We start from the raw sequence: 16,855 nt of genomic DNA, 5'->3' as shown, positions 1-16,855 counted from the left end.
GTCATTAATAACAGCAACAAATGTATATGTAATATTACAGATTACTCCAAGTTTATAGTTAGTGAAGCGTATTTTATCAATAATAGAACAGCATATATACTTATGATAGATCACTTACATGCACTTACATGGTACCAAGAGCATCAAACCAGTCCCAGAGGGGGACAAAACTGTCCCAGAGAGCAGTACAAACCGATCTCAGAAGTGGATCCAACCATCTCAGAAATGAGGGGACAAACCATACCGACCCAGCGGTGGGTCTAGAGGGGGACCAAATCAAATAACAGAGTCTCACTTCAAAAACGATCTACAACATGGAGTCTGGGGTAAGACATATGTCCCTGGCGAGGGTCTAAAATCTTGCAGAAAGTTCCTGCAGAGACCTCAACCTGTTTAGGAAAAGTACGGTCAGAGCACAGGCAGGAGCAAAGGAAAGGGGCGTGAGCGCAAGCGCAGGTGCTGGCAGTGCCCGTAAGCATCGGGCTTACGGGCTGTGGGAGGTCCCAGCTGAGGTCCTGGGGGGAGCAGAGTGGCGCAGCGGAAGCGTGCTGGGCCCATAACCCAGAGGTCGATGGATCGAAACCATCCTCTGCTAGTCAATGCTTGCTTGCTTTTTTTCTTCCCTCGGCATCAGCCACTGCCTCTCCCTTGCATCTTTCGCCAAGTTTTAACCCGCACTGCTGCGCTCCTGCTCTCTGGGCACCCATGGCCATGGCTCTCACGCTCCCTCAGCCCCTTCTCTCTGCCACCGCCACCTTCTTTCCCCTTTGCTTTCCTAGCAGCCACCACTCCCAAAGTGACCCTCAGCAAGGCAGACGGGTGGCTGTGGAGCAGCAGGCAGAGCACAAGCCCACAGCTCTCCCCACAAGGCAGCGGGTGTCCTGGGGACAAAGCTGTTTCTCCCTTCCCGTCAGGCAGCTCAGTCCCCAGCTTCCCAGCCACAAGCAGGGACTTCCAGGGCTCTGCAGCTAGGGGGGAGCACAGCCCAGTACTAGTTTGGGAGCCACCAGTGTGATTGACTTTACCACCTGGGGGCTTCCTCCATCCTAGCCTGTTTGCTGCTGTGCCCACTTGTAGGTGCAGCCGGGAGCAGGGCTGGGCAGGGATTCCCAATGGGCACTGTATTGGCTATATGTGGCTAGGTGTTGGTGGTGGAGGGGAGAGGGCGTGCTGCAGGGTGGCCTCTGTGAGACGAGCCGAGGGGCTGCCCCACACCACACACAGCTGGTTCCAGCTCCCTCCGCAACACTCAGCCACCTGCGAAGCTTGTGTCATAACAGAGCACCCATGCTGGAGCTGACTAATATTCCCAAAGGACCTGCAACCTGTGGAGAAGCCACGCCACTGAGGACTTTTCCTGAGAGTCCTGAAGCCTGTGGAAGAGCCCACGCTGAAACAGATTTTCCTGTTTAGGACTGCAGCACATAGAAAACATGTGCTGGAGTAGTCTGCGGTGAAGGACAGTAGCTGAGCCCGGAAAATCATAGAATCATGGAATCATAGTATGCCCTGAGCTGGAAGGGACCCACGAGGATCACCATGTCCAACTCCTTTCCCTGCACAGGACAATCCCATATTCACACCATGTCTCCGAGGGTGTTGTCCAAGTGCTTCCTGAATATCATCAGGCTTGGCACCGTGTCTACCTCCCTGGGGAGCCTGTTCCAGTGCTCCACCACCCTCTGGGTGAAGAACCTTTTCCTAATATCCAGCCTAAACCTCCCCGGGCACATCTTCCTGCCGTTCCCTCGGATCCTATCTTTTGTCACCAGAGAGAAGAGAACAGCGCCTTTTCCTCCTCCTCCTCCTCTTGTGGGAAAGCTGTAGACCACGATGAGGTCTCCCCTCTGTCTCCTCTTCTCCAGGCTGAACAAACCAAGGGACTTCAGCCGCTCCTCGTACGGTTTCTCCTCTAAACCCTTCACCAACTTTGTGGCCCTCCTTGGGACACTCTCTAGTAGCTTTATATCGTTACTATACTGTGGCACCCAAAACTGCACACAGTACTTGCGGTGAGGCCGCACCAGCGCAGAGCAGAGCGGGACAATCACCTCCCTCGACCGGCTGCAATGCAGGGCTTGAGGCACCCCAGGACACGGTTGGACCTCTTGGCTGCCAAGACACACTGCTGGCTCATGTGCAACTTGCCGTCGACCAGAACCCCCAGGTCACTCTCCGGGGAGCTGCGCTCCAGCCGCTCATTCCCCAGTGTGTATGTATATCCAGGGTTCCCGTGCCTCAGGTGTAAATTTCGGCCCTTGCCCTTGTTAAACTTCATACGGCTGGTGATTGCCCAGCTCTCCAGTTTGTGGGAGGAAAGGCAGTGTTTTGTTTCTTTCATTCCTCACTACCCAAAGCCACAAACATGGCCTGACCCTTTTCTTCCCCTCCAGCTGCTCAGACCAGAATTCAGTGCTGGACACACACCCCTCTCTCACGCCCACATTCGTGTCCACTGAGCAGCAGGTCCACTGAGCCCTGGGCCTGACCGTAGGTCTGTCCAGAGTGCGCTCCTGGAGCCCAGGGCTGGTTTGTCTGGTGCCCTGTTCCAACCCTGGGCAGTCCCTGATGCCAATCTGCTCTACCCACTGGCTAGTGCTGCTTGAGATTTCCTAGCCTGTTTGCTGCTCCTCACCCTGTATTCACTGCCTAGTACACCTCCAGATTTGGTTGCCAATATCTCTCTCTCTCTCTCTCTCTCTCTGTCTCACACACACACACACACACAGAGGAACACGCACCCCCACAAAGAAAAGAGAACACAGTTGGACAGGCACGAGCTAGGACTAGAGTGCAGTGAAAAATAGCAAGTACCTTCTTGTTCTTCATGTATCTGGAAAGGGTTTCCAGGATGAGTTGCTCCTTCCCATTCCCAGGGATCAAGGCAAGGCAGACCAGCCCGCAGTGCCCCAGGTCCTACCTTGTGCCCTTCTGGAAGAGAGGAGTGACACTGACAATCTTCCAGGCCTCGGGAACCTTGGCCAGTTACCATGTCCTTTCAAAGGCAACTGAGAGTGGCCTGTCCCAGAAGTCCTCCTTGTCTGAGTCCCTCACGGTCTGGCAGCAGGAAGCTGGCATGGATATCTGCAGGTGAGCTCCCTTCCACTTGAGTACCCGATGGGCCAGAAGCCAGAATTTCGCTTGGGTGTTGACTGTGAGGTCACCTCTGGCTCTGCAGGTGATGGGCCATCCACAGGAATATAGGTTGTGCTAGATGCCTCTGTTCATCCCAGAGTGGATAGCACTGCATGGTGTATCTTCTTGTACGTGAACACTTCTTGGTCCAAAGGAAGTGGGCAGCCCATCAGGGGGAGAACTGAGAATGTGCAGGTGTGACAGTATCAGAAATGACCGCCAGCCAATCACAAAGCAATATGAGAGCCCATGGGGAACGACGCTGTCAGAAGTTGCCTCTTCCCTCCATTTACCGCATGGGGGCTTCCTCACCTGACGTGCTTCTGGGTACGCTGGTAGGGTTGGCTGGTCCTGGCAGCCAACCGCAGGTCTGCCTGAGAGCAGGCGGGTAGGACAGGGTCAAGAAAGGGCTGTCAGCCAATCAGAGAGTGAGGAGCAGTTTGTGAGTGCTGGCAAGATCTGAGATCCACGAGGTGTCGTCCCTTTGTTGTTAGCACCGAGGGCCGTGTTGTGAAGGCTCTCTTTGGAGGTGAGCGGCTGTAGTTTCAGGTGTAGAGAAGAGAGCTGGTGGGGCCGTGCTGCTGGGGATGCATGGTGAGATCAGGCTCCTAAGTTCTGCTCAAGAACCAACAGCCGTCCACGCAGGCATTTCTGGTGCAAGGAGAGGACAAGTGAGGTGGGCAAGGGGGTTTTGTTGTCTCCCTGGGAACCATCTACAGCGTGGAGCCGAGTCCCATGGCTGCAGCGTGGTCAACTGCAGGGAGCCCAAAAGGGGACTGAGCCCCCGTAGCTGGCAGGATTCGAACCTGCGCGGGGAAACCCCAATGGATTTCTAGTCCATCGCCTTCACCACTCGGCCACAACTACCTGCTCCAGCCCTCTCCGCCCTGCTGAGCACATGCCCTCTGCAATGACACCTGGCTCCCTGGGACTTCCAGGGCCAGGCTCCACTCAAAGCCCTGCATTTGGGACCTGCACTGAGCATGACAGGCACCTGCTGCCAGGCTTCCAGAGGCCTCGAGAGGCATAACCCCTGTGCCTTGTCGTCAGCCAGTCATCTGGGATATCCTGTCTCGGCGGGGTGCTTTCACTCCCCAGCTGGCATCTCGGCAGCTTCCGGGGAAGAAAGGAAGGCAGCGTGTGAAGACAACCAGGGATGGTGGCAGCTGTGTGGGGTGGGCTATTAGACCCTGCTTGGCTTCTCAGTGTTATCTGAGGGGGACGCCCAGCCTGCTGTGAGCCCTAGGGTGGGGGCATTGCTGCAGGGCAGATGGTGACCCCCCGGCAGCACCTCCAGCCTCCTGGGGACACACGGTGGTGTCAACCCTTGGACACAGACCACGACTGCCATGCAGGTTGTTCACTGTGTAGGGGGAATGGCTCGCGAGAGTCAGAGAGGTCTATGGGAAGGGCAAGGTGGAGCCTGGCTGAGGAAGCGTGTGAAGGGGCAAAGGGAGCGTAAATGGGAGGTGTGGATGACTTAGAGGGAGACAGGGGAGGGTTTGATTTGGAGGACTAGATGTGTCTAGACCTTTTTGCCAGCACTGGCAAGGGATGTCCAAATGCAGCTGCAGGGGAAGGAGTTGCAGCAGCAGCAGCAGCAGAGTCGTGGGTCAGGCTGGCCGAGCGGTCTAAGGCGCTGCATTCAGGTTGCAGTCTCCCTGGGAGATGTGGGTTTGAGTCCCACTCCTGACAGGCTCTTCTCTCTTGGTGGCCTCCTTCATAGCTTGCCTCCCTTCCTCTCCTAAGTAGGGGCTTCTTGGCCCTCCCTCTGGGAGGGCTCTGCTCAGCCTGCTGACTATGTCTTGCTGCATGAACCAGCTCCTGTGGAGGGAGCAAACGGGTGTTCCCTGAGCAGAGCAGAGCTGAGCCACCAGTAGCAGCTGGGTAGGCCTACCTAGAACAGAAACATGGAGGGAAGTCCCCTAGGCAAGTTCTCTTTTCTGCCCTTCCCTTCCCTAACAAACTCACATTCTGCATGCATGCCTCTTGCCTAAAATGGGGACCTTTGGACATTCTTCAGCAGACATTGACATGCTAAATCCTCTCTCCCTGCTTCTGCTTTACCCTTAACAACCCTTCTGGTTGGAAGGCACTTCAGGGAGTCAGAGAGTGCGTCCTCCTGCTTCAGGCAGGCTCACACCAGCTGATCGCTGCTTTGCCCGTCCAGGTCATAAAATACCTTGAGGATGGGCGTTTCACAGCCTCTCTGGACCCCGTGCTTAGGCACCCTCAGGGTGGCCATTTTTGTTCGTCTAGGTAGTCACAAAACGCCTGTTTAATTTCTGACCAGCGCCTCTCATCCTCCAGACATCACAGCAAACTCCTTGCAGGCACCGGGAGGCTCCTATTAGGTCATAGAATCATAGAATTGTTAAGATTGGAAAAGACCCTTAAGGTCATCGAGACCAACCGCCAACCCATCACTGCCAAGTCCACCACTAAACCATACCCTACCTCCAGGGATGGAGGCTCCACCACCTCCCTGGGCAGCCTGTTCCAATGCCTGACTACCCTTTCCATGAAGAAGCCCTCAGCTGGAAAGACCTTGGGAGGGAAGGACCAAGGACTGGTGTGGCCTCCTGTGTGGGTCAGCGCAGCTAAGCTGCAGCTCCCAGGTGCTGGGAGGTCTCTGGCTGCCCATTGAAGCCTGCAAAGGGGCACAAAGTGTCCCGTCAGCCAGCAGTAAGCTCAGGGCAGAGGCCAATTGCTCTTCCTTACAGAGCAGGTGCTAAGTGACAGAGAACAAATGATCACGAGTCTCCCACTATCCTACTCAAAGTCTTTAATGAGAAGGGGCAAATGCAGTGACACAACAGACAAGAAGTAACACATCCGCAGGGTTCAGGGAGGCACAGAAATGGCACCTTTTCTGCTCCCAGCTAAGCAAGCCTTGGGTCCTCAGCACAAAGTGTCCCCCCTGCAGCGTCCCCCAGGGAGGAGCAGCATCAGAGGCTACAGTGGAAGGAACATTTGCCATGACCCTGGGGAAGCAAATGGGCTGGAGACCTTGGCAGCTCCAGCGAGCAGTGCTGCCAGGACAGAAGCCAAGGAGAAAACACCCTGAGCAAGGACGCTGCCTGCACTGGCCCACGCAACACACTGGCCCAGAACCCTTGCTCCTCAAGTGCTGGGTGAGTCTGGCAGAGCCCCAAGAACACCCGCCATTGCTTGGAGAAATGCTGTCTCAGCCACAGAAGGGACATCCCTCCTCCTGCAGCGAGCGGCACAGCATCTGCATGGGAAAGGACCGTCCCTTTCCCTGTGCTCAAGCCCCTGGAGGGGGCAACCTCAGCAATGCTGCTTCTCCGGGACATGCTGTCAGAGTTGTGACTCTGCAGAGAATTGACCCTCCTCCGGTGACCGGGCGTTTCCCATGCCCGCTCTGAATGCAACCTGCCGTTTGGCATCTTAGGCTTGCACATGGCAGCATGGCCTAACCTGTGGGTTCAGCAGTACCAGACGGCAGCCCAGTGCTTCAGGCAGGCCAAAGGTACCAGGAAGTTGTGTCCTTTGTCTCCCAGGGCTAAGAATGAGATCTGGCAGAGGGTCTCTGCGTGTGTTTCCTCCCGTCTGAGTGCTGGGAGCAAGGGCCCTGCTCTCAACACAGAGACTCAAACCTTGGCAGAAGGAGGACAGCACCAGTGCAGCTTTTCCCTGCTTCATGCTTGGACCCTTCTTGGGCAGGGAGTGTGGTGGTGCCAAGGCAAGAGGGAAGGTTCCCTCAGGCTCACAGAGAAATGCACCTGAGTCTGGGGCAGCCTTGGGAGAGAAAACAGCGGCAAAGGCCACAAGTGCAAGCATCGAACCACCGATCGCTGGGCCATGAATTCCTCTGTGAGGTGCAATGTTGAAAAGGTTCTTCTGGAAACTTCACAACCAGGTCAAATCAGGAGAAAGCAAGATGCTCACAGATTAGCAACGTGGGACTTGTTAGAGATGGCATGCCAGGCTTGCAGAAAGAGCTCTGCAGCTTCCTTGAAAGGCCCTGTGGGTAAAGAGTGCCTAGTGGCCCTGGAGGACGGCTTTACTTGGTGATGACGAGGGAGATGGAGAGGCTGCCGGGCTCAGCCAGCAGCATACGCCTTCACTGGGGTGGCCACAGGGAAAGACAGCATCCGTCCAGATGTAATGGTGAGCACTCTGGACTCTGAATGCAGTGATCTGAGTTCAAATCACAGTGGGACCTCAACCTTTTGACTCCCTCGGGGCTTTTGTCAGCACGCTTACACTTTGTGCCCTTGCCTTGCGGTTGGGTCACTTGTGGAATGCACTCTGGTCTTCCTTGCTTTCCTGTGCTCCCAGCCCTGGGACTGACATCAGTGCACCTTCTCATGCCCCGTGCCCCTCCGCACCTCTGCAGCTTTCCTGAGCGCTGGCCCCCCGTCCCCTCTCTGCTCCCTTGTGCTTGATGGCCGCTCCTGGCTGAGGGGCTCCAGCAGTGGCTCAGCAAATCACACAACACCTGAGGTGGAGGTGATGTGGTCCGAGCGTGGCTCAAAGCAGGGTCAAGTAGCGGAGGCTATTCAGGGTCTTGCCAGGTTGGATGTTGGACTGTCATGGGAGAGAGACATTCTCCCGCTTCCTTGCACAGGTGTTGGACACCTGAAGAGAGGGGAGTACAACCAACCACGAGTCTCCCAGCTATGCTGCACAAAGGTTTTAATGAGAAGGGGAAAATGCAGTGGCACACAACAGACACCAAGGAACACATCTGCAAGGTTAATGGAGGCACAGAAAACAGCCTATTTCACAAGGATAATGCTCCACACAAAGTGCTTCCCTTTCCCCATTCAACTCTACCTGCTGGCAATCCCAGCACACCAAGAGCAGTCTCGAGCTCCGACACCCTCACCCCATCAGCAGGAGGTTCAGCGAAGCAGAGGAGAGCGAGCCCTTTCTCGAGGAGCTCAGAGCAAAGCAGAGCCAGAGGAGGCACGGAGGAGCCTGCTGTGCAGCGAGGAGCAGTGGGCACAGGTCCCTCCTGCCAGCTGGGATGAGGATACCCGCCTCTTCTGGAAACAATGGCCACGCTCCTGCTGCTGCAGGGTCCCCGTCTTCCTTCCTGCTCCAAAGGGGATGATTTGCCAGCTTCAGCAGTTCAGAGAGCAGCGGGGAGGGTGCAGACACAGTCCTGACCCCCCCAGACCAAGGGAGCCCCCAGAAGAGATGGGAACCCCTGCGGCGCTGAGGGAGCTGCCAACAGCAGCTGACAGAGAGGATCCCACGGCTGTGCTCTGAGGGAAAGAGGTGAGGATGGGGCCTGGCAGGGTCACCACCACCGGGGAGGCCTGGATGGCCACCGTTGAGTCAGCGCAGCCGACGACACAGGGCTCACTGCAGCTGCTTGCAAGTGGGGTTGGGCCAGAGGTGCCACAGGGTGGTGGGAGACAGGGTCTGAAGCAAGACATCTCTCGGCGAGGGCAACCAAGCTGAAACACAGAGCACAAACACAGACCCCAAAGTCAGCCTGTCTATCCTTCACTCAGATCTCTCTGCGGATGCGCTTTGCTCCCCTCCGTCTCCATTTCTAGCTCCATGTCCAGAAAGGGCCTGCAGCTGATCTTGCTAACACACACGCAGGACAGGCATGACATGTGACCTGAGGGCTAGACCTGGAGGACCGAGAGCAAAGCTGTGCCTAACTGGCTGCTTATTCCACCAGGACGTACTTCTGCCGTTACCGCTGCAATAGCACGGGTGAAGGTTGATGCAATGATCCCAGCACATATATGCTAGAGTGAACAGGTGCCTCAGAAATCACCTCTTAAAGACATGCACTGCACCTGCAGCTCCCACAGCCCTCATCCTGCCCTCCGAGTTGCACAGCACAGGAAGGCTGACCCACTTTTGGAATAGGATCCAGCATAGTGGGTATAAAGCACCTGGGGAAAGGCTGATCATACCCCATCTCCAGAACAAACGTTGCGGCATAGAAGGCGGCACTGGATGCACTTGGCCGTTTGGTTAGAGACCCTCTGCTAAAGGTGGGAACTGTGGTGGGCAGACCTCCCTGAAACTGAGCTCTGTTTTTCCCCTTTGGCTTGAAAGAAGCCCCCTCTTCCCAGCTCTCCCCAGCCACCGCCATCAAAAGGGAGAGAGGTGGCAGCCCTTCAACGGTTCTACTGCAGGGCCAAGCTGAGGCAGGCCCACGCATCAGCCGGAGTAGCCACCGTGAGAGCAGTTCAGCTCACAGGGAGAGAGATGGAGCGGACTCAGGCTCACCTCGTTCCTGGAGGAAAGGGAGGCAAGAGAGGAGGATGCAGAGGCTGGAGCAGCACAGGCTTTTATGCTGTGTCCCAGAGCCCCAAGGGGCCACAAACATTCCTTGCTCATGAAGCATCTGAACACCTAGTAGTTGCCGCTTGCTGAGGCCTCGCTGGTGATTAAGCCCTTGCCTCTTTCACCTGAAATGTTTTGCTCCCACTTCATACCATCTAACATCAATATAATTAATTTGTGTCCCAGCCGGATAAGACCAATTGCCTTGGAGGTCTCGGGCTAGCTGTGCAGAGACTTCAAGTGGCTTTCCACCACATGGGTCATGCTCGTTACATGGCCTTCTTCATGGTGAGCTTGCTGACCAGTCACGGTGAACTTCAGCTGTTAGGGGCACCTCAATTCACCTCTCAAGTCCTCTCAGTGCACAGACTCAGGCTAACCGTGGGAGACATCTCCCTCCCAGCGGGGGTCATCATAGCTTCACAGAAGATGTGGGAGAAGAGACTTATGTCTCCAGGGATGTGTCAAAGCTGAACAACAAGGAAAGACCATTGTGTGCTAGAGGGAAGACCCTTGTGGGCAGGACGAGGGCCACGAGGACCTTGCTTACAGTCATCAGGCTCTACCACATCCTGGTTTTGTCTTCTCCTTTGAGCCCAGGGAATGAAGACAGATATATAACAATGCAGGGTAGACCAGGGGGTCAGGCAGGTCTCTCTCAAGCAATCTCTCCCTGAGATCTCCATAGCTATGCTGCTTGAAGACTTGACAAGGCTTTCACTCTTCTTCCAACCATGGGTGTGGGCTCATCTTGGGACGTGGAGAACCTGTTGGACAAAAGAAAAGCAAGGCATAGGAGGGTGATCAAACAGATGGCTGCACCCTTCTCTGAAAGAGAAACACAACGAAATTGACGTGTTTTGCCCAGCAAGGACACCCCAGAGGCCAAAGGCCTGGAGGGCGTGCTTCTGTGGAGAGGCTCAGGGCAGGGATCTAAAAGCTCATGGCCCTTTTTCCTGGGTCAGGGATGGAGTGGCCCATTCCATGCATTTCAAATTGCAAAGGGACATGGGGTCAGCCTCCCGGAACACTTGGGAGTCATCATGATGTGGAAGAGTTGGGAAAAACCCTGAATTCCATGCAAACATGAGTCACCACTTCAGTGGACATGGTACTTGGGCCTCAGGCGTGCCAGGGATACCAGAGCTCACAGCCTCATTCCTCCAAAAATCCTGGTACCGTCCAGGCTGTTTTAATGGCAATCATTTGATTGCGACTGAGAGCACTTTTTGGTTTCACTGGCACTCCATCCACCACTGTTTGGTGGATACATGGTTGAGGGGGTCATCTTGAAAGGTCCTTTTGAACTCAGGCTCATCGATGAGGGCTGAGGGGAAGGACTGTTGCCCTTCCCTTGGCACTGCAGAGGCCAGACTGGGGTTGGTGTGCCCCATTTTGTGTCCCCAGGGACAAGAGAGCTGGTGATGATCTCTCATGGAGAGAGATCCTGGCAGAGGACCAGGCAGAACGTAGGGACCGGAGCACATGACGTATGGGGTGAGGCCGAGGGCACTAGGTTTGTGGAGCCTGGTGGAGATGAGCATGGTGGGGAGGAGGGGATGGAACTGCTGTGTGCATGAGCTACAGGAGGTTATGGAAAGTATGGAGCCAGACTCTCCTGAGAAGTGCACTGCCAAGGGGCAAGAGGCAACCCTCGCAAGTTGCAACAAGGCTAATGCCAGCTGTCTTTTTGGGCAAAGAAGTGACGGGGGGCATGGCGCAGAGCGGGAAGAGGTGCCTGAGAGACAGTGACCTCTCTGACAGTGGCAGTGTTTCAATGTCAACAGGACCAGGCCTGGAGGTACCTGCTGAGCCTGCTGAGGCACCTGGGAAGTTTGGTCTGCTTGGAGCGGTGGATCAGAGCAGAGGACCATCAGAGGTCCCTTCAAAACTTGGTTTTCCTGGGGTGCAATGGCTGCCTTTGAGCAGCCACCAAAAGGCAATGTCTTGGAAGGCAGCGGCAGCACAAGATTGCACAGAAGCAGCAGTTGTTTCAGGAATGGTGCTACCATGTGTGGGAATGACTTTGAGGAGAGCAGAACTTTGGGGGTCTGAACTCCCGTGGATACGCCTGAGGCCCAAGTACCATGTCTACGTAAGCCCACAGTAGGGTGGCTCATGTTTCCCGGAGTTCAGGGTTTTTCCCAACTCTCCCACATCATGATGACTTCTAAGTGCTGTGGGAGGCTGATGCAACGTCCCTTTGACATTTGAAATGCATGGAATGGGCCACCCAATACCTGACCCAGGAAAAAGGGCCGTGAGCTTTTAGCTCCCTGCTCTGAGCCTCTCCTCAGAAGCAGTCCATCCATGCCTTTGGCCTCTGGGATGACCTTGCTGAGCAAAACAGGTCAATTTGGGTGTGTTTCTCTTTCACGGAAGGACGCGGGCATGCCTTTGATCATAAAACCGGGCCATGGTAGAGCCTGATGAGCATAAGCAAGGTCCTCATGGCCGTCACTCCTGTCGGCAGGGGTCTTCCCTCCAGCCCACAACGGTCTTCCCTTGCCACTGAGCTTTGCCACATCCCTGGAGAGATGAGTCTCTTCTCCCATGTGGGATTGTGTAGTCTTGATGTTCTGCCTGAACTTACCCACTGTCTCCTGTGTGTCTACAATGACCCACGGGGAAAAAATGTCTCTCAGGCTTAGCCTGAATGTCTTCGCTGAAAGCACCTGCGAGCTGACCTGAGGTGTCCTTTATGGCTCAATTTCACCGTGACCGGTGGCCATGCTCACCATGAAGAGGGCAATGTGACAAAGGCAATCCACGTGACACAAACCCACTTAAAATCTCCTTGCGCACTAGCCTGAGACCTCCAAGTATATTGGCCTTATGAAGCTGGGACACAGACAAATCATTCTGATGTTAGGAAGCATCAAGCTCTCAAGCCCTCCTCCTGAGAGGGGACTTCAAGCTCCCAGACTTCTGCTGGGAAAGTGGCACGGCAAACTGCAAGCAGTCCAGGAAACTACTGGAGAGTGTTGAGGACAACTTCCTAGTACAGGTGAGGGAGAGCCTGGCCAGAGGAGAGGCCCTGCTGGACCTGTTGTTTACTAGTGCGGAAGAACTTATTGGAGAGGTCAAGACTGGCGGTAGCCTGGGCTGCAGCGATCATGCCCTGGTGGAATTCTCAATCTTGAGGGATACAGGGTGTGTAAAAAGTAGAGTCAGGACCCTAAAGCTCAGAAAGTCAAGCTTTTGGCATTTTGGGGTGCTAGTGCTTGGGACCCCTTGGGAAACTGCCCTCAGAGATAAAGCAGGAAACGAGAGCTGGGAGATATTGAAAGCCATTTTTCTCAGGGCACTAGAGCTCTCAATCCCAATGTGCAAAAAGGTAGGCAGGGGAGGCAGGAGGCCAGCTTGGCTAAGTCAAGACCTCTTAGCCAAACTGAAACACAAAACCAAAAGGCACAGGCAGTGGAGGCAGCGATGCACATCCCGGGGAGATTACAGGGATATGGCCCGGGAGTGCAAGGAGGGGATCAGGAAAGCCAAGGCACAGCTGGAACTGACCTTGGCTAGGGATGTGCAAAATAACAAGAAGGGATTCTTCAGGTGCATAGGAAGAGGAAAGAAACTGTACCCCCCAATGAACAAAACGGGAGGCCTGGCTACAACCGACATGTAGAAGATGGAGGTACTCAACAACAACATTTTTGCCTCCGTCTTCACCAGCAAGTGCTCTAGGCACGCCGCCCAATCCACAGAACCCAAAGGCAGGGACTGAGAGAATGAAGTACCACCCACCGTAGGAGAAGATGAGGTTCGAGACCATCTAAGGAACCTGAAGGCGCACGAGTCCCTGGGACCTGATGAGATGCATCCGAGGGTCTTGAAGGAACTGGCAGATGAAGTTGCTAAGCCACTATCCGTCAAATCTGACAAGTTGTGTGTCATGGTTTTAGCTGGGATAGAGTTAATTTTCTTCACTGCAGCTGGCATAGTGCTGTGCTTTGGATGTCGTATGAAAACAATGTTGAGATAACACACAGAATTTTCCGTTGTTGCCGGGTAGTGCTTGTACTAGTCAAGGACTTTTCTAGCCTCTCATGCTCTGCCCGGTGCACAAGAAGCCGAGAGGGGAGGGGGCACAGCTAAGAGAGCAGATTCAAACTGACCAAAGGGATAGTCCATATCATGTAACGTCATGCCCAGTGTGTTAACTGGGTGGAGGAGGCTGGGGGAGGAGGGAAGCAATCACGGCTCGGGGATGGGTAGCGTCGGGCAGTGGGTGGTGTGTGGTTGTATCGTTTCTGTTTCTGGGTTGGTTTTTTTTTCCCCTTTTTACCCCTTCCTTTTCCCATTTTATTATATTATCATTATTGTCATTATCATCATAATAATTCTTTTTATAATTATTATTTTTTTTGTAATCATTAAACTGTGCATATCTCAACCCACAAGTTCTTTTTCTCTTCCAATTCTCTTCCCTATCCCACAGGGGTGGGGGAGTGAGCGAGCGGATGCGTGGTGTCTAGTTGCCGACTGAGGCTGAACAATGACAGTCCAGTTTGGCGCCCAAGGTGGGGCACGAAGGGTTTGAGATAATAGCAGCTGCTGGTCACAGCATTGATCCATCTGTTCTCAGTATTAGTTTGTCCAGTCTATACCATGCTGATTGTAAAGTACACGTTAAAAATTGCTGTTGGTTTTTGTAGTTTGCTGTGCTCTGCAGTGATTAGAGATGTTTTGCCTAGGAGATTTGTTATTAAAGCACTGGCCTTGACCGTTATCGGTCATTTAGGTCTTGCATGGAAGCCGTTACTGTACTTCAGCTACCACCTCATGGAGACCATTAGCAATTCTACCTCCTCGTCTGAGAGGTGTTTTACGGAGGAAACACAGAATGGCACCTTGGCTACCATCTTATAAAATGTCCTCTCCTTCATTGCAACACCTTTTCAGTATCTTGAACATCCTTGGGTAGTTAAGATACATCTGTTGGTATTGCTTTGGCAGACGGTGTCAGTTCTGTCTAAGGTTAATAAGCAATTTAAGAATATCATCCAGAGGTCTGCCCCAAGGCTCGATAGCTATACGTGGCAGGGTATGTGGGACAGTACGGGCAAACGCCTAAGACGGTGGGCACCCCCAGTGTTGTGGGACTTTAACCCTGAACAAGCGCAGAATCCTGAAAATTAGTAGAATATTTGGAGGAAGTATGCTGTCACCCAGGAAATTCCAGAGAGACACAAATCACTGCAATGTGCTGGGGCCTGGCCCACGCCCATCGAGCCCTATTTAACACTACTCAGTACCCACAAGGGGAAGAGAAGGCCTCTGGATCTAAAAAGGCAAAGACAAGGAAAGCGACAAGCACTGTGGCCACTCAGACCCCCGCAACAGACACTGCAGCTACTCAAACCCCGGTGACAAGTGTTGCAGCTAAATTAGAGGACCAACCCATGCCAGTATCAGTCGCCCCTATACTCAAGAAGAAACCTTGGAAGAGAAAGTCAACTCATTTAGAAAGAGATTATGAAGAACCAGGGCCATCACAAGAAGAGGAGGAGGAAGAGGAAGAATGTGTACAAGAAACGGAAACTACCCGATCCCTATCCTTGAGTGAGTTGCAGGATATACGAAAAAAGATTTTGGCTGTCGTTCAGCAGAGCACATTATCACCTGGCTGCTCCGATGCTGGGATAATGGGGCCAGTAGCCTGGAATTAGAGGGGAAGGAAGCCAAACAACTGGGATCCCTCTCTAGAGAAGGGGACATTGATAAAGCAATTGGAAAAGGAACACAATCCCTTGGCCTCTGGAGGCGACTCCTGTCAGGTGTGAGAGAAAGGTACCCCTTCAAAGAAGATATTGTATTTTGCCTAGGAAAATGGATGTCCATGGAGAAAGGTATCCAGTACCTGAGGGAACTAGCCATGCTTGAGGTGATTTATGGTGACCTGGACGATCAACAGTCACCCAAAGATCCAGATGAAGCTGAGTGCACACAACCCATGTGGCAGAAGTCTGTACAGAGTGCAGCATTGACACATGGGAACTCATTGGCAGTAATGTCCTGCAAAGATGACGAGACACCAACGGTGGCGGACACGATTGATAAACTCCAGGAATATGAAGCAAATCTCTCTTCCTCGCTCGTCTCTGCTGTTGAGAAACTGTCCCGGGAGTTCCAGCAATTCAAAGAAGATACATCCTACTCCCCACCTGTAGGGGCCAGTATCTCAGCCATTAGGGTTAAGCGTCCCTTTACTCAAGAGAAAGGATACAGAGGACAGGGCACCCTATGGTTTTACCTGCATGAACACGGAGAGGACATGAATAAGTGGGATGGAAAACCTACCTTGACCCTACAGTCACAGGTGCATGAGCTGCAAGGAAGAACAATCACTCAGGGGGTCTCTCCAGGAAAGCTGCTGTTCCAGTTTCCAGTAAGCAGTCACTAGACAGAGGAGTAGAAACGCTGATTTTATTTCTGATCCTAATAGAGACCCTGCGATTCATATTTACAAGAAGTGATTGATGAATACTATGATCGGGAATAGAAGGGCCCTGCCTCCAGCCATGTGGAGGAAAGGGATAACCGGGCTTACTGGACTGTGTGTATCCAATGGCCTGGCACATCCCACCCACAGGAGTATAAAGCTTTAGTGGACACCGGTGCACAGCGCACCTTAATGCCATCAAACTATTTAGGAGCAGAACCCATCAGCACTGCTGGAGTGACAGGGGGATCCCAAGAGCTAACTGTATTGGAGGCCGAAGTGAGCCTAACCAGGAATGAGTGGCAAAAGCACCCCATTGTGACTGGCCCAGAGGCTCCCTGCATCCTTGGCTTAGACTCCCTCAGGAGAGGGTATTTCAAGGACCCAAAAGGGTACAAGTGGGCTTTTGGTGTAGCTGCCTTGGAGACAGAGGAAAGTAAACAGCTGTCTACCTTGCCTGGCCTCTGGAAGGACCCTTCTGTTGTGGGGTTGCTGAGGGTCAGAGAACAACTGGTGCCGATCACTGACACAACAGGGCATCGACGGCAATATCGCACCAACCGAGACTCCCTGATTCCCATCCATGAGCTCATTCACCAACTGGAGAGCCAAGGAGTGATCAGCAAGACCCGCTCACCCTTTGACAGTCCCATATGGCCAGTGTGGAAATCTAACGGAGAGTGGAGGCTAACAGTAGACTATCGTGGCCTGAACGAAGTCACTCCATCGTTGACTGCGGCCATGATGGAAATGCTAGAACTTCAATACGAACTGGAGTCCAAGGCAGCCAAGTGGTATGCCACAACTGATATCGCTAATGCATTCTTCTCAATCCCTCTGGCAGCAGAGTGCAGGCCACAGTATGCTTGCACTTGGAGGGGCGTCCAGGACACCTGAAATCGACTGCCCCAGGGGTGCAAACACAGTCCTACCATTTGCCATGGACTGATCTATAATACTGTGGAACAAGGTGGAGCTCCCGAACACCTA

General features: G+C 53.6%; 3 non-coding genes across 3 annotated transcripts; 2 read left to right on the top strand and 1 right to left on the bottom strand.

Moving 5' to 3' along the window:
• Positions 1 to 523: 523 nt before the first annotated feature.
• TRNAM-CAU (transfer RNA methionine (anticodon CAU)) lies at positions 524 to 595 on the top strand. Its single transcript has one exon. It is a non-coding gene; the product is annotated as a tRNA-Met (tRNA).
• Positions 596 to 3,920: 3,325 nt separating this feature from the next.
• On the bottom strand, positions 3,921 to 4,002 carry TRNAS-AGA (transfer RNA serine (anticodon AGA)). The gene has a single exon. It is a non-coding gene; the product is annotated as a tRNA-Ser (tRNA).
• Positions 4,003 to 4,747: 745 nt separating this feature from the next.
• TRNAL-CAG (transfer RNA leucine (anticodon CAG)) lies at positions 4,748 to 4,830 on the top strand. Its single transcript has one exon. It is a non-coding gene; the product is annotated as a tRNA-Leu (tRNA).
• The last annotated feature ends 12,025 nt before the right edge of the window (positions 4,831 to 16,855 follow it).

This window comes from Phalacrocorax aristotelis, chromosome 7, assembly GCF_949628215.1.
Source record: "Phalacrocorax aristotelis chromosome 7, bGulAri2.1, whole genome shotgun sequence".
NCBI classification, from domain to species: domain Eukaryota; kingdom Metazoa; phylum Chordata; class Aves; order Suliformes; family Phalacrocoracidae; genus Phalacrocorax; species Phalacrocorax aristotelis.
The sequence above is the reverse complement of the archived record's forward strand: the minus strand, read 5'-3'. Positions and strand labels throughout refer to the sequence as shown.